Source organism: Lineus longissimus, chromosome 18 (genome assembly GCF_910592395.1).
Source record: "Lineus longissimus chromosome 18, tnLinLong1.2, whole genome shotgun sequence".
Lineage (NCBI taxonomy): Eukaryota > Metazoa > Nemertea > Pilidiophora > Heteronemertea > Lineidae > Lineus > Lineus longissimus.
The window spans coordinates 11,566,804-11,579,322 of record NC_088325.1 but is presented as its reverse complement, the minus strand read 5'-3'; the positions used below and the strand labels follow the sequence as shown (position 1 = coordinate 11,579,322).

The 12,519-nt window shown below is 46.3% G+C and overlaps 1 long non-coding RNA gene across 1 annotated transcript; it reads right to left on the bottom strand.

Annotated features, from left to right (window-relative positions):
- Positions 1–1,495: 1,495 nt before the first annotated feature.
- LOC135502036 (uncharacterized) lies at positions 1,496–11,781 on the bottom strand. The gene is made up of 3 exons (XR_010449729.1): positions 11,611–11,781; positions 9,628–9,707; positions 1,496–1,636 (listed from the first exon to the last, which is right to left on the bottom strand). It is a non-coding gene; the product is annotated as an uncharacterized LOC135502036 (long non-coding RNA).
- Positions 11,782–12,519: the final 738 nt, after the last annotated feature.

The window sequence follows — 12,519 nt, the reverse complement described above, 5'->3', positions numbered from 1 at the left end:
GTTTACTGATACACTATTGCTTAAGTCACTTGTGTAGGATGCTGTAAAATAAGAGCAATTTGTGACTTACAAAATCCTCATTAACCCTTTGACGAATGCATATCAAAATAATGTTCTTTGGACTAACTACTCACATGTGGTGTTTATAGGCACACTATTGCTTAAGTCACTTGTGTAAGGTGCTGTAAAATAAGAGTAATTTGTGACTAACAAAATCCTCATTAACCCTTTGACGAATGAATATCAAAATAATGTTCTTTGAGAACTGTGACCCCCCTCCCCCACTGGTAGATTATCGACTAGAGTGACGTATAATCAGAAAGAATTCTTCAAGGTTAAAACTACAGCTGCGGGCAGATCTGCTCTAACCAGGCGAACGCAGAGTTTGTACTGCCATTCAGGTCATCTAGTAGCTTGAATATCACTACAAACATCAAGGCAAAAGAACAGCATTTCAAACTGTTTGTGTCTTGAGCTCATTTACATTTTGCACTAATCAGTGTATCCCATCGGATACTAACAAATTAAAGTTGGAATCAGGAGTACAACAACACCCTATATTCAGCATGCCCCCCCCCCCTGCAGATGTTATGTTGCCAAATCAACCACTTTTAACATTGCTCTCACAACCCCAACCACAACCCTAAATGACATAGCAAACCAAAGTAGAATTTGCGATGATATCACTGCTGAAAGTGATAAACAGTCGGTATAATGACAAGCAATAATGGTTACTACGAAAACAAAGTCCCAATTTTGTTAATCATACAAACATTCCGGGCCCTTCGAAAGCTACGGGCCATGTATGTGGTTATTATCAATTATACTTGTTACTAATAGGTGTTTACATGTAGTAATAAATTTGGAGTAAGCCTCAATTTCGAGAAAGCCTCTTCTCATCGGCTAATCGCCACGGACCTCAAATATATGAAGAGAAAACACAATGGTAAAGGAATGACTGCCAATCAGTACTTTTTTTGTCATATGACCCGATAATCGCATGCTAATAAATCATAATTCTGTCACCATGAAAATGATTCGTTTCCCCTTGGTAAGCCCCCTGCCCCATGCTCACTCAGCAAATTTAATCGGGGGGGGGGGGGGGGGGGGGGGGTGGTCATCCTAAAACTAAATATACTCACAGTGAACAACAAAATCCTGTTCCGTGCTTTCTTTAGATCCGGCATCATTTTTTGCGACACAGACATACTTCCCAGCATCTGACTTTTTGACAAACGAAAAAAGCAGGGCACCAGGTTCAACAGTCCCTGGTGAGACTATTGATCGACTATTTTAAGCAACTTACCTAAAACATCTAATTTCAGCGGTGATTTGGCCTCTTCTCCATCTGCCTCACACAGCCACTTTCCGCGGTCCGAAATTTGAACATCACTTAATTGAAAATCATGATTATTTGTATCACACTGAACGTTCTTTAATCTTGATTTATACTTGTCTGCGAAAACACTACAATTGTGCGTCAAATAGATTATTTGACTGATGTTTCCAGTTTTGTCCTTGTACCATGAAACACTCTTGGCGGTCCCAATAACAATGTTACACTCAAGCGTTATCGTGTCGCCGAGGCGTGGACGTGAATTACTAAGGCTATTTTTTAAAGTTATTCCAAGAGCACCTGAAAAGAAAATTGAGCAAATCAACATCCACAAGAAACAGATTGAGTGGTACGATACTCTACAACACATAAATATCCATATGCCCACTTTGAAGAACTCTAAGACAAAATCCGAGGTTTCAGAATTCAACTTAATGGGAGACAAGTTGATGTTTCCTTCTTGTACTCGAAATTCCTGTTGCTTGTCCTACTCCACTGCTTTGGTACTGACCACTAGGCGATTTTATGATAGAAGTGTGTTTCTTATTAATACAGGCGAACTCTAAGTTGCTATACTTCATATACATGTACTGTAGATGCGATGTTTACAATGCTGGCTGTTTCCTTCAGGGAAGCTGCAGATTCCCCTTGAATTTGATTTGGGTATCCAAATTTACGTAGCGGGCTAATTCTCAAGGCTTTAAGGAAGAGAGATAGACTGCACGACTAACCAGGTAAGTATTGCATCAAGGAGGAGTCCAAGGCCGAGTATGAGGAAGGGTGTTTGACTGCATGACTTACCAGGTAAGTGTTTCACAAGAAGGAGTCCCAGGCTTGGTAGGAGGAAAGCAAGTCGGCCGCACATGATGTATAAGAGTTGCACCAACAGGAGTCCAAGGCCGAGTAGGAGGAAGGGTGTTTGACTGCATGACTCACCATGTAAGATTTCCACCAGGAGGGGTCACAGGCTGAGTAGGGGGAAGGAAGGTTGACTGCATGACTTACCATGTAAGAGTTGCACCAGGAGAAGTCCCAGGCTGAGTAGGAGAAAGGGAGGCTGACTGCATAGCTCAGCATGTAAGAGTTCCACCAGGAGGGGTCCTAGGCTGAGTATGAGGAAGGAAGGTTGACTTCATGACTTACTTTGTAAGAGTTCCACCAGGAGGGGTCCCAGGCTGAGTAGGAGGAAGGAAGGTTGACTTCATGACTTACTTTATAAGAGTTCCACCAGGAGGGATCCCAGGCTGAGTAGGAGGAAGGAAGGTTGTCTGCATGACTTACTTTGTAAGAGTTCCACAAGGAGGGGTCCCAGGCTAAGTAGGAGGAAGGAAGGTTGTCTGCATGACTTACTTTGTAAGAGTTCCACAAGGAGGGGTCCCAGGCTGAGTAGGAGGAAGGAAGGTTGACTGCATGACTTACTTTGTAAGAGTTCCACCAGGAGGGGTCCCAGGCTGAGTAGGAGAGAGCAAGGTTGCCTTCATGACTTACTTTGTAAGAGTTCCACCAGGAGGGGGTCCTAGGCTGAGTAGGAGGAAGGAAGGTTGTCTGCATGACTTACTTTGTAAGAGTTCCACCAGGAGGGGGGTCCTAGGCTGAGTAGGAGGAAGGAAGGTTGTCTGTATGACTTACTTTGTAAGAGTTCCACCAGGAGGGGGCCGAGGCTGAGTAGGAGAAAGGAAGGTTGACTGCATGACTTACTTTGTAAGAGTTCCACCAGGAGGGGTCCCAGGCTGAGTAGGAGGAAGGAAGGTTGTCTGCATGACTTACTTTGTAAGAGTTCCACAAGGAGGGGCCCCAGGCTGAGTAGGAGGAAGGAAGGTTGACTGCATGACTTACTTTGTAAGAGTTCCACCAGGAGGGGTCCCAGACTGAGTAGGAGGAAGCAAGGTTGCCTTCATGACTTACTTTGTAAGTGTTCCACCAGGAGGGGGGTCCTAGGCTGAGTAGGAGGAAGGAAGGTTGTCTGCATGACTTACTTTGTAAGAGTTCCACCAGGAGGGGGTCCTAGGCTGAGTAGGAGGAAGGAAGGTTGTCTGCATGACTTACTTTGTAAGAGTTCCACCAGGAGGGGTCCGAGGCTGAGTAGGAGAAAGGAAGGTTGACTGCATGACTTACTTTGTAAGAGTTTTACCAGGAGGGGTCCCAGGCAGAGTATGAGGAAGGAAGGTTGACTTCATGACTTACTTTGTAAGAGTTCCACCAGGAGGGGTCCCAGGCTGAATAGGAGTAAGTAATGTTTCCTTCATGACTTACTTTGTAAGAATTCCACCAGGAGGGGGTCTTAGGCTGAGTAGGAGGAAGGAAGGTTGTCTACATGACTTACTTTCTAAGAGTTTCACCAGGAGGGGTCCTAGGCTGAGTAGGAGGAAGGAAGGTTGTCTGCATGACTTACTTGCTAAGAGTACTACCAGGAGGGGTCCTAGGCTGAGTAGGAGGAAGGAAGGTTGTCTGCATGACTTACTTGCTAAGAGTACTACCAGGAGGGGTCCTAGGCTGAGTAGGAGGAAGGAAGGTTGACTTCATGACTTACTTTATAAGAGTTCCACCAGGAGGGATCCCAGGCTGAGTAGGGGGAAGGAAGGTTGTCTGCATGACTTACTTTGTAAGAGTTCCACAAGGAGGGGTCCCAGGCTAAGTAGGAGGAAGGAAGGTTGTCTGCATGACTTACTTTGTAAGAGTTCCACAAGGAGGGGTACCAGGCTGAGTAGGAGGAAGGAAGATTGACTGCATGACTTACTTTGTAAGAGTTCCACCAGGAGGGGTCCCAGGCTGAGTAGGAGGAAGGAAGGTTGACTGCATGACTTACTTTGTAAGAGTTCCACAAGGAGGGGTCCCAGGCTGAGTAGGAGGAAGGAAGGTTGTCTGCATGACTTACTTTGTAAGAGTTCCACTAGGAGGGGGGTCCTAGGCTGAGTAGGAGGAAGGAAAGTTGTCTGCATGACTTACCATTAAGAGTTCCAGCAGGAGGGGGGGTCCTAGGCTGAGTAGGAGGAAGGAAGGTTGTCTGCATGACTTACTTTGTAAGATTTCCAACAGGAGGGGTCCGAGGCTGAGTAGGAGAAAGGAAGGTTGACTGCATGACTTACTTTGTAAGAGTTCCACCAGGAGGGGTCCCAGGCTGAGTAGGAGGAAGGAAGGTTGTCTGCATGACTTACTTTGTAAGAGTTCCACGAGGAGGGGCCCCAGGCTGAGTAGGAGGAAGGAAGGTTGTCTGCATGACTTACTTTGTAAGAGTTCCACCAGGAGGGGGGTCCTAGCCTGAGTAGGAGGAAGGAAGGTTGTCTGCATGACTTACTTTGTAAGAGTTCCACCAGGAGGGGTCCGAGGCTGAGTAGGAGAAAGGAAGGTTGACTGCATGACTTACTTTGTAAGAGTTCCACCAGGAGGGGTCCCAGGCTGAGTAGGAGGAAGGAAGGTTGTCTGCATGACTTACTTTGTAAGAGTTCCACAAGGAGGGGCCCCAGGCTGAGTAGGAGGAAGGAAGGTTGACTGCATGACTTACTTTGTAAGAGTTCCACCAGGAGGGGTCCCAGGCTGAGTAGGAGGAAGCAAGGTTGCCTTCATGACTTACCTTGTAAGAGTTCCACCAGGAGGGGGGTCCTAGGCCGAGTAGGAGGAAGTGATGTTGTCTGCATGACTTACTTTGTAAGAGTTCCACCAGGAGGGGTCCTAGGCTGAGTAGGAGGAAGGAAGGTTGTCTGCATGACTTACTTTGTAAGAGTTCCACCAGGAGGGGTCCGAGGCTGAGTAGGAGAAAGGAAGGTTGACTGCATGACTTACTTTGTAAGAGTTTTACCAGGAGGGGTCCCAGGCAGAGTATGAGGAAGGAAGGTTGACTTCATGACTTACTTTGTAAGAGTTCCAACAGGAGGGGTCCCAGGCTGAGTAGGAGGAAGTAATGTTTCCTTCATGACTTACTTTGTAAGAATTCCACCAGGAGGGGGGTCTTAGGCTGAGTAGGAGGAAGGAAGGTTGTCTGCATGACTTACTTTCTAAGAGTTTCACCAAGAGGGGTCCTAGGCTGAGTAGGAGGAAGGAAGGTTGTCTGCATGACTTACTTGCTAAGAGTACTTCCAGGAGGGGTCCTAGGCTGAGTAGGAGGAAGGAAGGTTGTCTGCATGACTTACTTTGTAAGTGTTCCACCAGGAGGGGTCCGAGGCTGAGTAGGAGAAAGGAAGGTTGACTGCATGACTTACTTTGTAAGAGTTCCACCAGGAGGGGTCCCAGGCTGAGTAGGAGGAAGGAAGGTTGTCTGCATGACTTACTTTGTAAGAGTTCCACAAGGAGGGGCCCCAGGCTGAGTAGGAGGAAGGAAGGTTGACTGCATGACTTACTTTGTAAGAGTTCCACCAGGAGGGGTCCCAGGCTGAGTAGGAGGAAGCAAGGTTGCCTTCATGACTTACTTTGTAAGAGTTCCACCAGGAGGGGGGTCCTAGGCCGAGTAGGAGGAAGGAATGTTGTATGCATGACTTACTTTGTAAGAGTTCCACCAGGAGGGGGTCCTAGGCTGAGTAGGAGGAAGGAAGGTTGTCTGCATGACTTACTTTGTAAGAGTTCCACCAGGAGGGGTCCGAGGCTGAGTAGGAGAAAGGAAGGTTGACTGCATGACTTACTTTGTAAGAGTTTTACCAGGAGGGGTCCCAGGCAGAGTATGAGGAAGGAAGGTTGACTTCATGACTTACTTTGTAAGAGTTCCACCAGGAGGGGTCCCAGGCTGAGTAGGAGGAAGTAATGTTTCCTTCATGACTTACTTTGTAAGAATTCCACCAGGAGGGGGGTCTTAGGCTGAGTAGGAGGAAGGAAGGTTGTCTGCATGACTTACTTTCTAAGAGTTTCACCAGGAGGGGTCCTAGGCTGAGTAGGAGGAAGGAAGGTTGTCTGCATGACTTACTTGCTAAGAGTACTACCAGGAGGGGTCCTAGGCTGAGTAGGAGGAAGGAAGGTTGTCTGCATGACTTACTTTGTAAGAGTTCCACCAGGAGGGGTCCGAGGCTGAGTAGGAGAAAGGAAGGTTGACTGCATGACTTACCATGTAAGAGTTGCACCAGGATAAGTCCCAGGCTGAGTAGGAGAAAGGGAAGCTGACTGCATAGCTCACCATGTAAGAGTTCCACCAGGAGGGGTCCTAGGCTGAGTATGAGGAAGGAAGGTTGACTTCATGACTTACTTTGTAAGAGTTCCACCAGGAGGGGTCCAAGGCTGAATAGGAGGAAGGAAGGTTGACTTCATGACTTACTTTATAAGAGTTCCACCAGGAGGGATCCCAGGCTGAGTAGGAGGAAAGAAGGTTGTCTGCATGACTTACTTTGTAAGAGTTCCACCAGGAGAGGGGTCCCAGGCTAAGTAGGAGGAAGGAAGGTTGTCTGCATGACTTACTTTGTAAGAGTTCCACAAGGAGGGGTACCAGGCTGAGTAGGAGGAAGGAAGATTGACTGCATGACTTACTTTGTAAGAGTTCCACCAGGAGGGGTCCCAGGCTGAGTAGGAGGAAGGAAGGTTGACTGCATGACTTACTTTGTAAGAGTTCCACAAGGAGGGGTCCCAGGCTGAGTAGGAGGAAGGAAGGTTGTCTGCATGACTTACTTTGTAAGAGTTCCACTAGGAGGGGGGTCCTAGGCTGAGTAGGAGGAAGGAAAGTTGTCTGCATGACTTACCATTAAGAGTTCCAGCAGGAGGGGGGGTCCTAGGCTGAGTAGGAGGAAGGAAGGTTGTCTGCATGACTTACTTTGTAAGATTTCCAACAGGAGGGGTCCGAGGCTGAGTAGGAGAAAGGAAGGTTGACTGCATGACTTACTTTGTAAGAGTTCCACCAGGAGGGGTCCCAGGCTGAGTAGGAGGAAGGAAGGTTGTCTGCATGACTTACTTTGTAAGAGTTCCACGAGGAGGGGCCCCAGGCTGAGTAGGAGGAAGGAAGGTTGTCTGCATGACTTACTTTGTAAGAGTTCCACCAGGAGGGGGGTCCTAGCCTGAGTAGGAGGAAGGAAGGTTGTCTGCATGACTTACTTTGTAAGAGTTCCACCAGGAGGGGTCCGAGGCTGAGTAGGAGAAAGGAAGGTTGACTGCATGACTTACTTTGTAAGAGTTCCACCAGGAGGGGTCCCAGGCTGAGTAGGAGGAAGGAAGGTTGTCTGCATGACTTACTTTGTAAGAGTTCCACAAGGAGGGGCCCCAGGCTGAGTAGGAGGAAGGAAGGTTGACTGCATGACTTACTTTGTAAGAGTTCCACCAGGAGGGGTCCCAGGCTGAGTAGGAGGAAGCAAGGTTGCCTTCATGACTTACCTTGTAAGAGTTCCACCAGGAGGGGGGTCCTAGGCCGAGTAGGAGGAAGTGATGTTGTCTGCATGACTTACTTTGTAAGAGTTCCACCAGGAGGGGTCCTAGGCTGAGTAGGAGGAAGGAAGGTTGTCTGCATGACTTACTTTGTAAGAGTTCCACCAGGAGGGGTCCGAGGCTGAGTAGGAGAAAGGAAGGTTGACTGCATGACTTACTTTGTAAGAGTTTTACCAGGAGGGGTCCCAGGCAGAGTATGAGGAAGGAAGGTTGACTTCATGACTTACTTTGTAAGAGTTCCAACAGGAGGGGTCCCAGGCTGAGTAGGAGGAAGTAATGTTTCCTTCATGACTTACTTTGTAAGAATTCCACCAGGAGGGGGGTCTTAGGCTGAGTAGGAGGAAGGAAGGTTGTCTGCATGACTTACTTTCTAAGAGTTTCACCAAGAGGGGTCCTAGGCTGAGTAGGAGGAAGGAAGGTTGTCTGCATGACTTACTTGCTAAGAGTACTTCCAGGAGGGGTCCTAGGCTGAGTAGGAGGAAGGAAGGTTGTCTGCATGACTTACTTTGTAAGTGTTCCACCAGGAGGGGTCCGAGGCTGAGTAGGAGAAAGGAAGGTTGACTGCATGACTTACTTTGTAAGAGTTCCACCAGGAGGGGTCCCAGGCTGAGTAGGAGGAAGGAAGGTTGTCTGCATGACTTACTTTGTAAGAGTTCCACAAGGAGGGGCCCCAGGCTGAGTAGGAGGAAGGAAGGTTGACTGCATGACTTACTTTGTAAGAGTTCCACCAGGAGGGGTCCCAGGCTGAGTAGGAGGAAGCAAGGTTGCCTTCATGACTTACTTTGTAAGAGTTCCACCAGGAGGGGGGTCCTAGGCCGAGTAGGAGGAAGGAATGTTGTATGCATGACTTACTTTGTAAGAGTTCCACCAGGAGGGGGTCCTAGGCTGAGTAGGAGGAAGGAAGGTTGTCTGCATGACTTACTTTGTAAGAGTTCCACCAGGAGGGGTCCGAGGCTGAGTAGGAGAAAGGAAGGTTGACTGCATGACTTACTTTGTAAGAGTTTTACCAGGAGGGGTCCCAGGCAGAGTATGAGGAAGGAAGGTTGACTTCATGACTTACTTTGTAAGAGTTCCACCAGGAGGGGTCCCAGGCTGAGTAGGAGGAAGTAATGTTTCCTTCATGACTTACTTTGTAAGAATTCCACCAGGAGGGGGGTCTTAGGCTGAGTAGGAGGAAGGAAGGTTGTCTGCATGACTTACTTTCTAAGAGTTTCACCAGGAGGGGTCCTAGGCTGAGTAGGAGGAAGGAAGGTTGTCTGCATGACTTACTTGCTAAGAGTACTACCAGGAGGGGTCCTAGGCTGAGTAGGAGGAAGGAAGGTTGTCTGCATGACTTACTTTGTAAGAGTTCCACCAGGAGGGGTCCGAGGCTGAGTAGGAGAAAGGAAGGTTGACTGCATGACTTACCATGTAAGAGTTGCACCAGGATAAGTCCCAGGCTGAGTAGGAGAAAGGGAAGCTGACTGCATAGCTCACCATGTAAGAGTTCCACCAGGAGGGGTCCTAGGCTGAGTATGAGGAAGGAAGGTTGACTTCATGACTTACTTTGTAAGAGTTCCACCAGGAGGGGTCCAAGGCTGAATAGGAGGAAGGAAGGTTGACTTCATGACTTACTTTATAAGAGTTCCACCAGGAGGGATCCCAGGCTGAGTAGGAGGAAAGAAGGTTGTCTGCATGACTTACTTTGTAAGAGTTCCACCAGGAGAGGGGTCCCAGGCTAAGTAGGAGGAAGGAAGGTTGTCTGCATGACTTACTTTGTAAGAGTTCAACAAGGAGGGGTACCAGGCTGAGTAGGAGGAAGGAAGATTGACTGCATGACTTACTTTGTAAGAGTTCCACCAGGAGGGGTCCCAGGCTGAGTAGGAGGAAGGAAGGTTGACTGCATGACTTACTTTGTAAGACTTCCACCAGGAGAAGTACCAGGGTGAGTAGGAGGAAGGAGGGTTGACTGCATGACTTACCATGTAAAATTTGCGCCAGGAGGAGTCCCAGGCTGAGTAGGAGGAAGGGAAATCGGTCGCTATACATGTCGATCATGAATCTGCAAAGAACAACGGAAGAAGCATTTTTAAACGACCTTGGTGACAGGCCTAGTTGACCTCACATTATCACACTTCAGATGGTGTTCCTTAAGAATGGGCACGGAAAAAAATCAAAACAATCATGCTATTGACGAAACTGCAGAAATTTGCACAACTCCACTTTAAAAAAGTCCAATCGGCTATAATGGTACTTTGGCCTCCTATCAAGACCTTTGATTCTAATTGATTATATGTAAGCAACTAACGATCATTAATTACGCATATGTTTTGAAGAGGACTACATGTAACTAGAACATCCGTAAATATATATTTTTTTAAATCACAAGTCCGGGATTAATTATTGCAATCATCCTGACTTATAGTGCATAGGCCTGCATGAAAATCAAATGTTCCGAATGTACAGAATACGCCCATATATGTGTCCATAACGAGGAAGAAGAATACCTATTATGTGAAGAAAAGAAATAACTGTTCGCCCAGTGGTTCTCTTCCATAATATTTGTGTAGTGACTCATGAACCATGCATCACTAATGTAATGTTTAACTGGTAATGACTAAATTATGTAGAAGATAAACGAGGTCACCACACTTAAGGAACAGAAAGAAAATTATTTGCATTCAAATAATCGACCAACGATGAGATGAATAGCAATAAGGCAGGAGACAACGGAAAACCGATAGTTTTTTTTCTGCATGTTTGATGAAAGACCAATTAGTATAGCCAAATATAACTGATCAAATGTGTTCCAATGGCATATTTCAAGTTTTTTATGTAACCTGATTCTGAGGAAATCAAGGCTTAATGCTCGATTCGCAGGGCTGGAGAAGCCCCCTGATTTCCTCAATGCGGTTCAAAGATAGAGAAACTGGACGACAATGCTCCGCTAGTGATATGAATGATGGAGTCTCCTCCATACACTCAAGCCGAGTCTCCTTTTTAGAGTTAAGTCGAGTCGCCCTTTATATTCAAGCCGGGTTCCAGTTAAACAGTCAAGTCGAGCCAAGTTTTATTTATACACTCAAGCCGAGTCTCCTTTTTAGAGTTAAGCCGAGTCGCCTTTAGTCAAGGCGGGTCCCATTTATACAGTCAAGCCAAGTTCCCTTTATACATTCAAGCCGAGTCTCCTTTATAGAGTCAAGCCGAGTTTCAAAAAAAGGTTGTCTCATTCAGTTGCAGTTCACTTATCTGTCCGAAATATTTCTTCCTAAAACGAAGTAATTTTTTATTGTTTGAAGCGCACTATTTCCGTAGCGTATGGAAAATTGCTGTGTGGTCAAGTTATTCATGCAGACGATGATTTTAAGCTGGGAAATTTTTCTTGGATCGCGAAAGGTCGTTCACTGCAAGTCCAAGTATGAATGCCGACACTATCGCCCAAGATATCACTCTACCCCACATGTCAATGCAAAGCGAAATCGACCCACTAACACAAATGCATTATCGTGGTCGCTCCCCGGGGCGCTCACCACTCTATAGTTGGCGATCGAATAGTTCGTGGGAAGGGTACCACCGCAATTCCTTTGAAACTCTTTGGATTTTTGCTCTCTCTTCTATGCCTAGACCCCTTACCGACTCTTGATTCAGAGACCTTAGATATCGATACGTTGTGTGGTCACATTTCGCTCGAAAATCCAAAATTGGAAATAATAATTCTGGGATTTCAGAAATGTCAAATGTTCATCGGGATTTCCGGATTATGGGATTAAAATATCAAACCCAAGGATTTTACACATGTCTCACACGGAAACTCACCCCTGGATGGAAAATGATCATCACGTCGCAAAGCCGCCTTGCAGAGTGGATCACCAATCCCTGCCGACTAATTTCGCCCTATGTAGGTCTAGTGGTGGATTACAATCTCAAACACAAGGATTTTACACATGACTCACACGGAAACTCACCTCTGGATGGAAAATGATCATCACGTCGCAAAGCCGCCTTGCAGAGTGGATCACCAATCCCTGCCGACTAATTTCGCCGTGTGTAGGTCTCGTGGTAGGACACAAATCATGGTATGTACACCCTACTCCAAAAATAGGAAATATTTGATAGGATCATCAAATATCAGCGACTTTGCAATTGATCTCGTGCCAAATGATGACAGAACCTGTCATTGCTTCATTATGGATGCCAGACCATTCAGAGTCGGTGGCGCAGTCTCTAAACTGTCATTCAAACGTTGGTTGATGCTATATATGGAAGGACAATGCATTGCATATCATGACGTACAACGCGGATGGAGGTCCATTTCTTTTTCATGGACCATCAGTAATTACGAACGACGTAGGGTTCCTATGGTTTCATTGGTCTTAATTCTGCTCTGCGAGAAATTCTATTTGTGATTGGAGTGACGTCAAATCGTGCTCCTGGAAAGTTCTGGCCAACGCAAATAAGCACCCGGAGGTGTGTGTAGGTGCAATTAAAAAAGCAGAATGGTGTCTGGGATGCTCAAAGACCTCTTAGGTTGCCCAGCCTCTTTTTTTCCATTTCGCTAAATTCAACGAGGTGCATCTTTCTGTTAGTCGAAAAACTCAAAAACCTTTTTTTCTTAGTGTTTGCATGTATTCTTATTTACACAACTATAGAAACTGCAACGGTGAGGTTTTTTCGTTATGAACAATGTTCTTTCTTTGGTAATCCGCCGTGAGGTGGCCAAGTTACGTAATATGTTGATTCTCACCAAAGCTATTATTATATATATTTATTTTCGTACTAGGTACAATCAGAGGTGCATGGTGTTGAAATATATACAGTGCTGTAACAAGTTTGACAAAATATCGATACAAAATGAGGACATATAATTTAGTTGT